The sequence below is a fragment of the Podarcis cretensis genome (genome assembly GCF_951804945.1).
Source record: "Podarcis cretensis genome assembly, chromosome: 4".
Lineage (NCBI taxonomy): Eukaryota > Metazoa > Chordata > Lepidosauria > Squamata > Lacertidae > Podarcis > Podarcis cretensis.
In genome coordinates this window covers 58,506,407-58,518,466 of record NC_137173.1, presented here as the reverse complement: position 1 = coordinate 58,518,466, position 12,060 = coordinate 58,506,407, and the positions used below count along the sequence as shown (strand labels likewise).

At 40.6% G+C, this 12,060-nt stretch overlaps 1 long non-coding RNA gene across 1 annotated transcript; it reads left to right on the top strand.

The window, feature by feature from the left end:
* Positions 1 to 779: 779 nt before the first annotated feature.
* Positions 780 to 5,413, top strand: LOC307215338. Its single transcript, XR_013838454.1, has 2 exons — positions 780 to 3,282; positions 5,018 to 5,413. It is a non-coding gene; the product is annotated as an uncharacterized lncRNA (long non-coding RNA).
* Positions 5,414 to 12,060: the final 6,647 nt, after the last annotated feature.

The window sequence follows — 12,060 nt, the reverse complement described above, 5'->3', positions numbered from 1 at the left end:
TGCAAAAAAATTGTGATAAACTAGGTTGTGAGTTTTTGATGGTGGCCGTGTATATACTTCCTGTAGGTCTCTGACCACCACCTGCCCATGGCCTTTATATCCTTGACAGAAGCACCTCAGCTTCAAGCTGTGGTGGCTGCCCCAATTCTGAATGAATGTGTGGCATACTGCTGGGCTTGCAGGCCACACCTGGTAATTGCCTTACATGGCCCTAGAGAATTGATTCCTGGCCAGGGGGGGGACCCATCCTCGTGAATGAAGAGGGGGCCATCAACATTGGGGTACAACTGAAGAAAATGCCTAACATCCTTCACTGGGCATGGGCCCACACCCCCAAATGTGGGAAGGTGAACTGAAGCACCTTTGGACAGTTGCTCCGTTTTTGAAGCCCGGATATTGATGTAAACAGAGGATGGGGAAAGAGAGATATCGCTAATGAGAAGCCTCACCCCCAACCAGCCCCACTTGTTCTATTCTGCACAGGCACACATTCACCTATTCTAAGTGCCCCAAAGAAGGCCACAGAATATGCTGCTCTGAAGAGCCTATACAGTGGTACCTCGTGTTAAGTACTTAATTCGTTCTGAAGGTCTGTACTTAACCTGAAACTGTTCTTAACCTGAAGCACCACTTTAGCTAATGGGGCCTCCCGCTGCTGCTGCACCGCTGCTGCACAATTTCTGTTCTCATCCTGAAGCAAAGTTTTTAACCTGAGGTACTATTTCTGGGTTAGCGGAGTCTGTAACTTGAAGCGTATGTAACCCGAGGTATCACTGTACTCAAAGCGGGACCAGCAAATCGATGGCAATAATCTCCAAATTTGCTTTAATATGTCGAAGGTTATGGGTCTGCGCTTATATGGAGCTGGGGGGAGTCAATCTATGCCATCCTTCCATTGCCTTCTTAACTAAGAATCCCAAGCAAGGGTCAATGGAGAATAAGCATTTGGAAAAGAAAGTAATACCAGTCGCTTGGACAGTTAAGGTCTTGGCTGCGTTGCCCATGGACCTACGATGGGCAAGGTATTGCAGAACCTGCCCTTCCATTGGTGCTGAGGGGGTGGACCTGGCACACATGGTGCCAAACTGTAGCACAGGACCCTTGTTTGAAGCAGAGGGTGTGAGGCTGGAAGTGAAGGTTTCAAATTCCTCCCATGCCTTTTTATAAGATAGAAAAGCAGATGAAGTAGTAGTTGTCCTACTGCTTTTCCCTGGGGGAAACCACTCTTTAGTGCTCAATCAGAATAAATAGCAATTCGGGTTTTCTCTGGATTGACATTGCTTCCCTTGGAAAGGTGTGGGTCAAGGGGAAAACCACAAGGTACGGCACAAGCAGAAGCGTGGATAAGCCCAAAGTTGGTACAAGAGCTTGGATTCCTTAACCTTAAAGAAACCTTCAGTGGGAGGGGAAACTGTATTAAGGCTGTTGTGTGAAGTTCTGAAAACAAGCAAAAGCCTTCTCACAGTGCAATGCTGAAACATAGTGTGAGAAACAATGTGCAAAGGAAGAAGGCTGTAGCATATAAACTCTAATGGGTCCTGAAGAGGTCTGCAAAAGAACTTGTATACAATTTTACACAAGAGCTTGAGCAAATGGAAGAATTCCTTTGAATGTGGGGCCACTTTTCTTACGCAGTGCATTTCGACGAAGCTTTCTGCTGGTGGAAGCCATGATGTTCTTATAGAAGCCCTATTATGGCAGAGTCCAGGAACAAAGTCAATGCTGTCGTGGCTGTCCTTGGCGTCTTCTGCTCTCCCCTCTCCTTGTGCACACCTTCCAATGCTCCAGCCCCAAATAAACTCCTTGCCATAGAGTAAGTCAGCTTTTCCTCCTGCTACAACTGGGTGGCCGTCAACTGCTGTATCTCCATTTCTGTTTCCATCTCCCATAATAGTAGAATAATAATGGCTAGCTGTTTGCACGGATTACTCTGACAGTGTGCATGAAGCACATGTACATGTGTAAATATTAAGTAGTATTAGTTTCTTCCTCTTTAAATTGGCAGGTGACCCGACATGGGGGCGTATGTCCGCCTTTCCCTGTGGCATGTTGCCATATGGCACCATTCCTTTGCTGGAGCCATCTGGATTTGATTGAGTACACATGTTCTCTCCTCTCCCCCCCCCCTTTTTTTTTTACTGGCACCGAGCCTCTTGATTGGTTGTGCACTCTGCTTGTGGAATAATCTGCAATAATCCAAGGATGTGGGATAAAGTAATTGGTGGATGTGGGCTAATAAGTCTGGGTGCAAAGGATTCTGCCTTAGTGCAGAGAATTGGACTGGATGTCCTAGTACTAGAATTCTGTGGTTTCATACAAATATAGCTTGTTTTCTTTAAACCACAAAAGAAGTCAGCCTTATTCCCTTTGGGGTTGTCTTTAAAGTCTGTGGCCAGCAGAGGTCAGAGCTGCACTACAGAACATACCATTGAAAAGAGAATGTATTGACTTTTAGAGAAGGAGTGCCCTGAAGGGAGCACACCTAGCTCCTTCCAAAATCAGAAGTCTCCATAGAGTGTGCGTTACTTTGTCACAGTCAGAATAACTTTTTCATGGATTGAATAAAACAGGTTCCACTTAGGAGGCTGACGTTCGCAATCTCTGCTATCAAAACCGAGATGGTGCTTTTAAAACTGCATTTCAAATAAGATGTTTTTCAATGCTTTGCATAAATTCAAACTTTTCCATTAGTGAAAGCTTGAAGAGTGTTATCAGCAAGGTTACAAAATGTGTTTACTTACAGATCTGGAAAAAGCAGCAGTGTTGAGGCATCAGATTTGTCATCTGCTCATGACTAGCAGATGGTCCTCCTCCTTTACAAGTGAGCTTCATGACTCACATGCCGTTTGCAAATCCAAGCTTGTACTCGACTGCAAAGGAGAGGTGGACATCCATGCTGCCAGCCCGTTTGATGCATTTGGTGTTTACTGATAATTTTTTCCTTAGATTTTCTGAAAGGTTGTATGTTACATTTATCCTCTGCTTTCTTTCTGGGAAGCTCAGGAAAATCCATGTGGTTCCTGCAGCTCTACCATCCAGACAGCAACCAGATCTGCTTAGCTTCAGCAAGGATGCTCTGCTTGTAGATGCCTTCAGAGACTGTGCACTTTCCAGTTTGAGAGATACTGACTCCATCAAATAGCTTATTATTTTCAATCCAAGGATTGCCTCCCATTCCAGAACATCTCCACTCCATGAAACGTAGCATATATGCTTATTTCTATTTGTGCTCTACATAACAAATATCAAAGCATTTGAAGAAAGAAGAACACTTGGAATGTGGTAAGGGCCAATAGATAAGCATGATTTGTTATAATTTGGGAAATATAAGCAGATGTAGACACCTGGTATAGAATAGATAGGATAGAAGTTGTTAAGTTAAAGTGAGATATTCATTCAATTTTTTTAAATGAAAAAGATTCCAATGTCATAAAGGCCAGCTCATTTTTGAACCTGCTCATGAGCATTCAAAATACTTGCAACATCCCTATGCTCAAGAGAGAATGGAGAGCACACTTAATAAACGATCATCTGTCAAATTGGAACAGAAGCCAAATGCAGCAGTTTGAGATTAATAATTTCTGGATTAATATAAAAAGCCTTGGTAAAGTTCAGTTGCAATAGGCTAGAAGCCTGCAGTTTTCTTTGTGTTTCATTGGCTTGTTACACGGAAAGATTTTAAACCTTCGTAGTTTGTAACTGTTATAAAATGTGTATTTTTAATTCAATTCGTAGCGTAGTTCTATCAGGGGTAAAATCACTATATCAATATACTCCCCAGCAGCAGTGTTTAGGATTGCAGCTGTTACCTGTGGATATTGCGGGTGCTGTGCATAACTGATTACAGTACCTCAAGCGGTGGCAGTGGTATTACATTAAATACAACAATAGTTGTTATCTGGGTGTCAAGAACCACCACTTTCTGAAGCTGTTATCTGGTAGCCTCACCAGCAGAATCACACATAATCACTATTACAGATTTATTTAATCACAAGGGAGTGCTTGGCAAGGTACAGAGCCATCTTCAATATTTTATTTTCATTCCTTATTACAGTAACACAGCCTTTACCTGAGCAAGCTACTGGACAATCTGATCAAGGGGGGAAGCCCTATTTTAAATATGTCCCACTGATTAATTCATTCAAATTACTGCTCCCAGTTTCAGCACCACTTTTGAGCAATTGTACTCAGGATTCAGCTGTGCTCTATTACTGTAATGTGATTTGGCACCCAAGTTCCATGCATTTATCTCAGTGTTACCCTGTGACATTGTGATAGCATCTATTCAGTACGGAGGGAACATTTTTGACTTGGGATGCTGAGCTTGTGTACATGTTGGTATGCGCCACCAGTCTAAGCACTTAACAGCTGGTTACAGAAATCTTAATATCCAAACACATTGCCTCTGGTGGAATGTTATAAAGGATGGCATTAAACTAAGTTTTACTCACAGCTGACCCCCTGAATTCAGTGGATCTAACTTAATCATGTTCATTGATTTCAATGGGTCTATGCTGAGTAAAGCATAGTTGAATAACACTCAAAGAAAACTGCAGTGGGTTGAGGCAAGACTGAGCTAGTGCACTTAGTCCCAATAGAAATTATTGGATCTTACTTTTCAGATTGATTTCAATGGGGCCTTAGTTTAACTTGGTGAGACTGGATCCAGCCCAATATTATTATTAGCAGAACTGTAGTTTTAAGCGCCCCCCCCTTTTGTGCCAGAAGCTTTATTAGGATAATTTAAAAATAGAAATCTTCAAAATAAACAACCCCCTATAAACCCTACTCGGTTCCAAATTCCTCCTGGATACATAACAACATCAAAGGCAATGCCAATCACACTTTGCCAAAAATGAAAATGTCTAAAGCGGTATCATATCTTTTCGAATTCTTATGAGAGGCATTGTTTTTTACATTTGCACAGAACAAATTTGCTCTGTAAACATTTGTTTCTGTTGCCTGATCATATTAAGTTTTATATCACTGCATGATGTTTTTATTTGCCATGCTTCAGTACCACGGTGGAGGCTGCAGAAAAAAGATGGTTTTCTAGCTATGGAAGGTGAACCCAAGATAACTTCTTTGCTCTTCTATAAACTACCCTGGATATATGTTCATCTTTTCTGTATAGGATCTTCTTTGTGACACAAACCAAACGTCATAGATTACTCCAAGATGTGTGAATTCAGTTAGCTTCAGACACACAATTTAGTTCACCTTTAGCATAACTAAAAACACTGTGAAAATTTGAAAGTGGAATATCCCCTGCATCTAATATTAAATTAATTTTACTTTAACCTGTTGGGCCTATTAGAGTCCAGGAACCACCTGGCCTTTCCCTGGCCCAACAGTTGTCTTTCCCTGTTGAGTAAGGATAAGTTTTTGTGAAAATAAACAATTACATTTTTAATGCAGTCTTCACCAATGTTTGCTCTTTTTCAGCTATTTTGTTGTGTTATTTAGGGATTTCTGTAAATTCTAATAAAAACTAACCTGATCCACAACTTCCTAATAGGCAGAACAAAGTATAATCATCCTTTGGATTTTGCGGTCATCCACATGTTGTGATACAGTTCTTGACTTTAAAATATAGCAAAATGCATGAAAAATATGTTTAGCTTTAGGCTAAAATACATTTAGAAATGTGACATTTGAGATAAATATATTATAATCATAATATTTTAAAAAACAAGTCTTTAAAGATGCATTTAAATACAAATTTTTATGCAGATTTTTATTATTATAAAAAAGCAGAGTAATGTGGACAGGGGAGAGATCACGTGAAATTTGCATGAACCAGAAAGAGTTCTATCCATCTCTGGTAGAGGATACTAGATGCTAATGGAGTTATTGCTTTGTTTATGTGCATTTGAAAGGTGAGTTAGGAAGAGGGATCTGTTGACAAAAAGTCACACAAAATTGTTTCAGTTGTTTTTGTATATGGAATGTGGCTACACAGACTCTCATCCAGTTGCATAGCGATAAGAAGATATAAATGCAAAAAAGGGGAAGGAAATAAAATACAGTTTTATTCTTTTATACATATCTTTCAAAACCACCCTTCATCCCAAGCAGAGCCTAAGGCACAAAAGAGCAGGTAACAAATACAATTACAAAACACAGATATCGTTCAGAAAACAGAAAGCCATATATGTTACATTTATAATGAAGGAAGCGTTCCAAACATACTAATATGTTTGGAGCTCCCTTTAGCACTTTTGAAAAGTGAAATATTTGTTCCAAAGCACCTCAGAAGCTGTCTGATTTGACTCAAGTGCCGAATCCAAATCACAGTTCTTCCCCCATTCACTATTATTGGGATATTTAAAAATACAAAGTAGTTTTTCTTTTTGGAAGAATTTGATGAAAGGTGCAGACATAGTACCCTCTCAAAAGTGGAAGACTGCCAAATTACAAATAGTTTTAGGGGTTTTGTGTGTGTCTCTGTGTCTATGTCTATGTGCTGGGCACCTTTAAAAAAAATCCTCCAAAATGAAAACACAATCTGTAACTTTTTTAAAATGTTAGAATTGGATGTAATATGCAGCAACGATAGCACTTTCTGATTGGATGAATCCTGCCAATTTACAGAAAGATAACTTCAAGGATTTTGGAGCTAGGCAACCTTTAAGATTTATTTGGGGGATTTATCTCTCTCCCTTTGGTCTTCTAGGCAACAATTTTATTATGAAAATAGCATACAGTTGCCTCTAGGAGATTAATCTGCAAAAAAGTATCTGTTTCCACATTTTAGCATTTTTCATGTATGACAAGCTTGTGGAGAAATGTTTCAATTTTTGCACTTCCTGCATTTTATTTAAAATCCAAATCTCCAAAATGCCCCAAAGAAGTTAGAAGGTCCCTGCTGTGGTTTGGGGTGCCAACAAAAGTCAATTTTTCCCCAATATGAAAAAAATCACTTTCCACAAAGAAAATAAGATCCAAGGTACTTGATAAGATCACAGAAGGTAATAATGTTTTTGTTAGTATTTTTGTTATCTTCCAAATAACAACAATTTGCAACCAAAATTCAAATGTCACAGAAAACAAACCAAAGCAGCTGTGAACACGTGGTGTAAAAAAATGTGTTGTAATGTAAAACGGAACTGCGTCCATGACATTCAGCTGCAATGCAATACAAAGGAGCAAATCTCACTGGCATTATGACTTAAGCTATATGTTGGTAAAATGCCCTCCAAATGTTGACCAGACTCTGGTGCCCATTACCAGCAACATCTGGAAGGCTACAGTTTCCCTACTTCAGCAAATAATAGATCTGAAAATAGATCTAAGTGAAAGCTGTGAGAGACAAGAAGCTGTAAACTGAATGCTACTAAAGATGATTTTGTATTGTATAATAGTTTTGATGGTGAAGCCAGGGTTCGGTTCCCTTCAGATGTTATTTCCACTGCTAACAACTGCCAAGCAGGATAAGTCTATCAGCAGCTAAAGACTACAATGGCTATGTTCTACCTCCACCATCAGAGCCAGTATGCCTTTGAATACCAGTTGCTGGGAATGGTTTGCAGGATTCCCACGGGCATCTGGTTGGCAACTATGAGAACAGGTTGCTGGACTAGATGGGCCATTGGCCTGATCCAGCAAGTTCTTCTTGTGTTTTTATGCTCTAGTGTTTGAGCATGTAAATGTTTCTTTAATAATTAGCAAGAGCAAAAATTATCCTCCCAATCCCCTTTCTGCACAGCTTTTACAGAGGTGTATATATTCCACTAGCTTGGAGTTTCCAGTCCTGTTTTACGTGCCAGCAGTAATTGCTATGCTGCACAAGCTTTTACTCACGCTATCAGATAATGGCAAATATTTGGACAAGTAACATTTGAATCTTGTTTACTAGGGTACTTTCTCCAGGCTAGGATAACTTGCTTCTTTTTATAGCTGAAAGGGCCCTTTCACAAGCCCACTTGATCCCATGAATATCGGAGAGAAAAGTCACTAACCTGATGACTCTTTCACTACAAAATGTTCCCATGGACTGGTCTCAACCGAAGCATCAGATAGATTTTGTCTGTCGGGACTTGCTGCAAGAGTTACTCAGCACTACAAAGTGCTATGTAAATAGGTTTATGACACTTCCTCAGAAGAAGCCCAGTGGGGAAATGTGCCATGTCAATGCAAGTCAACACAGCATATGAAATACTCCTGAACACATTTGATCAAACGATTTCCGTGTACAACTCAAAACACTTTTGCATATGGGAGCAAAAATGCCAACTTTTCCACCTCCAGCTTTAATACCACAGGGCTGGGGGTTGAGGGGGAGAGTTCAGGACTGCTTGCTTTACACTGACAATGGAAACATTTGACCACGGAGGAGATAAATGAGTTTCCAGCACCTTTTTTCTCTCACTTATGTGCTGGTTTGACTTTGAAGCAAGAAAAAGGCAGTTTGCTTGCTTAAGAAAAGACACTACCAAGCACAACCTCCACTTCTAGGATTTACGATCATGAATTTGATAGCCAAAATGAAATTCATGACAGAACAAACAAACAAAAAAAAGGATTGTTCTCTCAAAATAGCACTCATTTGTTTAATGAAACTATACATGTTAGGAATTTTAAATATTTTAAATTTACACTTTACATACTATGCAAGACAGTATGTACAGGATCCAAAGCCCCAAATCCTTAGCCCATGAAGCTTCCATTTTAGCTATCATTAAGGTAAAGGTAAAGGTACCCCTGCCTGTACGGGCCAGTCTTGACAGACTCTGGGGTTGTGCGCCCATCTCACTTAAGAGGCCAGGGGCCAGCGCTGTCCGGAGACACTTCCGGGTCACGTGGCCAGCGTGACATCGCTGCTCTGGCGAGCCAGAGCCGCACACGGAAACGCCGTTTACCTTCCCGCTGGTAAGCGGTCCCTATTTATCTACTTGCACCCGGAGGTGCTTTCGAACTGCTAGGTTCGCAGGCGCTGGGACCGAGCAGCGGGAGCGCACCCCGCCACAGGGATTCGAACCGCCGACCTTTCGATCGGCAAGCCCTAGGCGCTGAGGCTTTAACCCACAGCGCCACCTGCGTCCCGCTTAGCTATCATTATTAGCAGTCAATAAGAGAAATTGAAGCTTAGTAGACAGGTGGCAAATGCTAGGAAGTACCAATGCAATGAAATCCATGATCAGTCCAACATAGCTTCAGAAGAATTTGCAAATTATTAACTTTGAGCATGCTCTGTCCATCTGTGTCTCCAGGTCATTGGAGCTGACTCAGAATTCCACTTTCAGTTAAAACATATCTTTCGATTTTTTAAAAAAACAATTGTTCCTTTCTGCCACGATTATATGTATTATGTGCTAAAAATATCCAAATTTTGCACCAGGAATCTCCAGAAATCTATGTGTACATTCCATACATTTAAAGCATATTTACACCCAAAGGATCCTGGAAACTGCAGTTGGTTCTGGGAATTATAGCTCTGTGATTGGTTAAAGTTTCCAGGGTTATCAGAGAAAGCCATGCTTTTTAAATGGGTGTCAAATGTAGTGTGTAAACTCCACACCACAACATTTGGGTGCAGGTCCCAATTGTCCAATTTATATATAGAAAGTGCCTAAAAGGGTGGTGGGGGGAGAGAAACTGAGCAAAGAAACAGAAAAGATGCCCTCTTTATTTTTGGCTATTGTTTTTAAAAACAGAATTAACAGCATTACAAAAATGACCAGCAGTCATGGGGTCTGCACTTGCTCTTGTTGCAGGATGTATCTCTATTAAACTTTTATTCTGTCGTACACACCTAAAAGCATTCACTATTCACTCGAATGATTTAACTGATGGAATGTTAGACACATTAACTATCGATCCAAATTTTTCTGTACTTGTCTGGAAGAGGTCTTGCACTGCCTCTGATATTTGTATAAGAAATAAAAGCTGACCATGTTGCATTAAAGGAGTCCTGTTTTGTTTTTCCAGAGATTAAGAGAAGCTGGTGGGTGAATTTTTCTGCCACTATAGTGTGTGTGTGTGTGTGTGTGTGTGTGTGTGTGTGTGTGTAAAAACCAGCTTGGTTTTTTCCAGTATTGTGATACCATCAAATATGCCACCACAGCCACAAATGTTAATAATTTTTAAAACACTGTCACCTACAAAAATACATCAGTAATTTAGGATACTTGCATATGTTTTTTACCTGTTACTTTAGTCATTTCTCTTACCAACAACACCTGCCTCTGAAAAGAGAGATAAAATTTCTGCTTTGCTTAAAAGTCCACTGGCATTCCTGCTATACAGTCATCCAGTCTGTAGTGCCATCTATGCAACATTTGTGTGAGTTCCCTCTCACTAGGAGCACCCAGAAAGGTTTGGCTTGGTTTATATTTCTGCAGAAGAGCTGATAGTATCTGGTATCAGGTGAGAGCAGCAGGCTAGGGTGAGATTGTGATGGGTAGTTAGAGAGAGTTGGATGTCACATATTAGAAGGGTGGGAGGAGAGAATAAGATTGTTTGGATGGAGAGATTCTTTTGGTGCCTGGCATTTTGTGAGGAATATTATCTTCCTGTTGGTGAAGCTGTTTTCTAATGAGTGATTAAAGTATTATAGGAGGTCAGTGGTACAGTATTTCAGAGCCAGTGGTGTGTGGAGTAAGGGTGGGTTGTCAGGGCATGTGGATGTAGGGAATTTGTTGCATGGTGGGGTCTGAATAGTGTGGCTGAATGTGTAAATGGGGAGTGGTTAGGTGAGTATTGTGTTGGTTGGGTGCTCAGGAGTCAGGATACAGAGCAGGATGGCAGGAAGGCCACATAAGAGGGATTGTGGGATATAAAATTGCCATATAAAATTCCATTGCTGCATATTTTTAGTGCCTCCTTTAGATGACTCTCCCCCCCCCCATTCTCTTAAGCCTAAATATGGTGCCTGTAGAACGTTCAAATAGTATAATAGGTTTTTTTTTAAAAAAATTGCCCTTCATGGCCATTTTCAGCTTGCAATACTAATTTTGCAACGGGCATCAAAAGTCTGTTAATATTTTCTCTCATTGTTGGGTTAGAGATAGAATAGTGCACCAGATGAATGCATAGCCATCTTATTCCCACATGCCTCAGATTGTGTTTTATTCAGCGTTCAAACAGTGTTTTGCTGGTAGATAAACATCTTTAAGTCTAAAGCCCTCTGTTTTGCCATTCTTAGAATGGATGGGTTTTATCTCTACTAAAAAAAAGAGAGAGAGATAGTGATGATAGAGAAAAGATTTCTGGTCTTGTGGACTGCTCAGCAAACATGTCATCTTGCACTCTCACTCCAAAACTGAAGTTGGAATCACTCACCAGAGCCTCAGTGGAATGCCTCACACGCTCACCTCCAGCATCCCTGGTTTCTGTGACTATGCCCTACACCAATGCAAATATTCTTATTCCCATGCTTATCTCTCAGGCTGTGGTGTGTGATTTGGGCTTATTGTCCGTAGCTGACGTGTGAAGGGAGTCCTGGTACAAAGGACTTTGATAGTAAATATTTAGTTTGCCTGTAAATGTTAAGAAACTTTGTGAAAATAATATTATCTTAAAACCCTAATAGTACAGTTACAAGTAATAGATGGTTAGCATTCTATGCCTTTGCTGTACATAGCTGGGACAAAACAGCACGTACCTTGTTTCAGCATAGTATGGAACGTAAGGCACAATGTTTAACAAGATATCACAAGGCTATCTCCAGCACTGACTGCATGTACTATAATTTATGAGTTCAACTATAGGGGAACACCCCCACCCAAGAACCCAACATCTACTGAAAGTCTTGACAGAGACAAGACATTCAGATAGATCATTTATTGTTATGGCCAGTACAGGGTTGAATTTGGTAGGCCCTGATTTCCCAAGGGATACTCTTAACTGTCTCCCCTGCTAGTATTAATTTGAGAGATTACATCAGTGATCCACAAATGCACTTGCCAGCTCATCGACAGTACTTACATTTTTCATCCTGCAGAGTGATAGAGGAGCCAAATGACCATGTGTTGTCAGGCTGAAAACCTCTGCTCTGCTCAGGATTGGGCTGTCAGCATGGCAACAGGAGGAGGAGCTGGCAAGGGACCCTGAAAATGG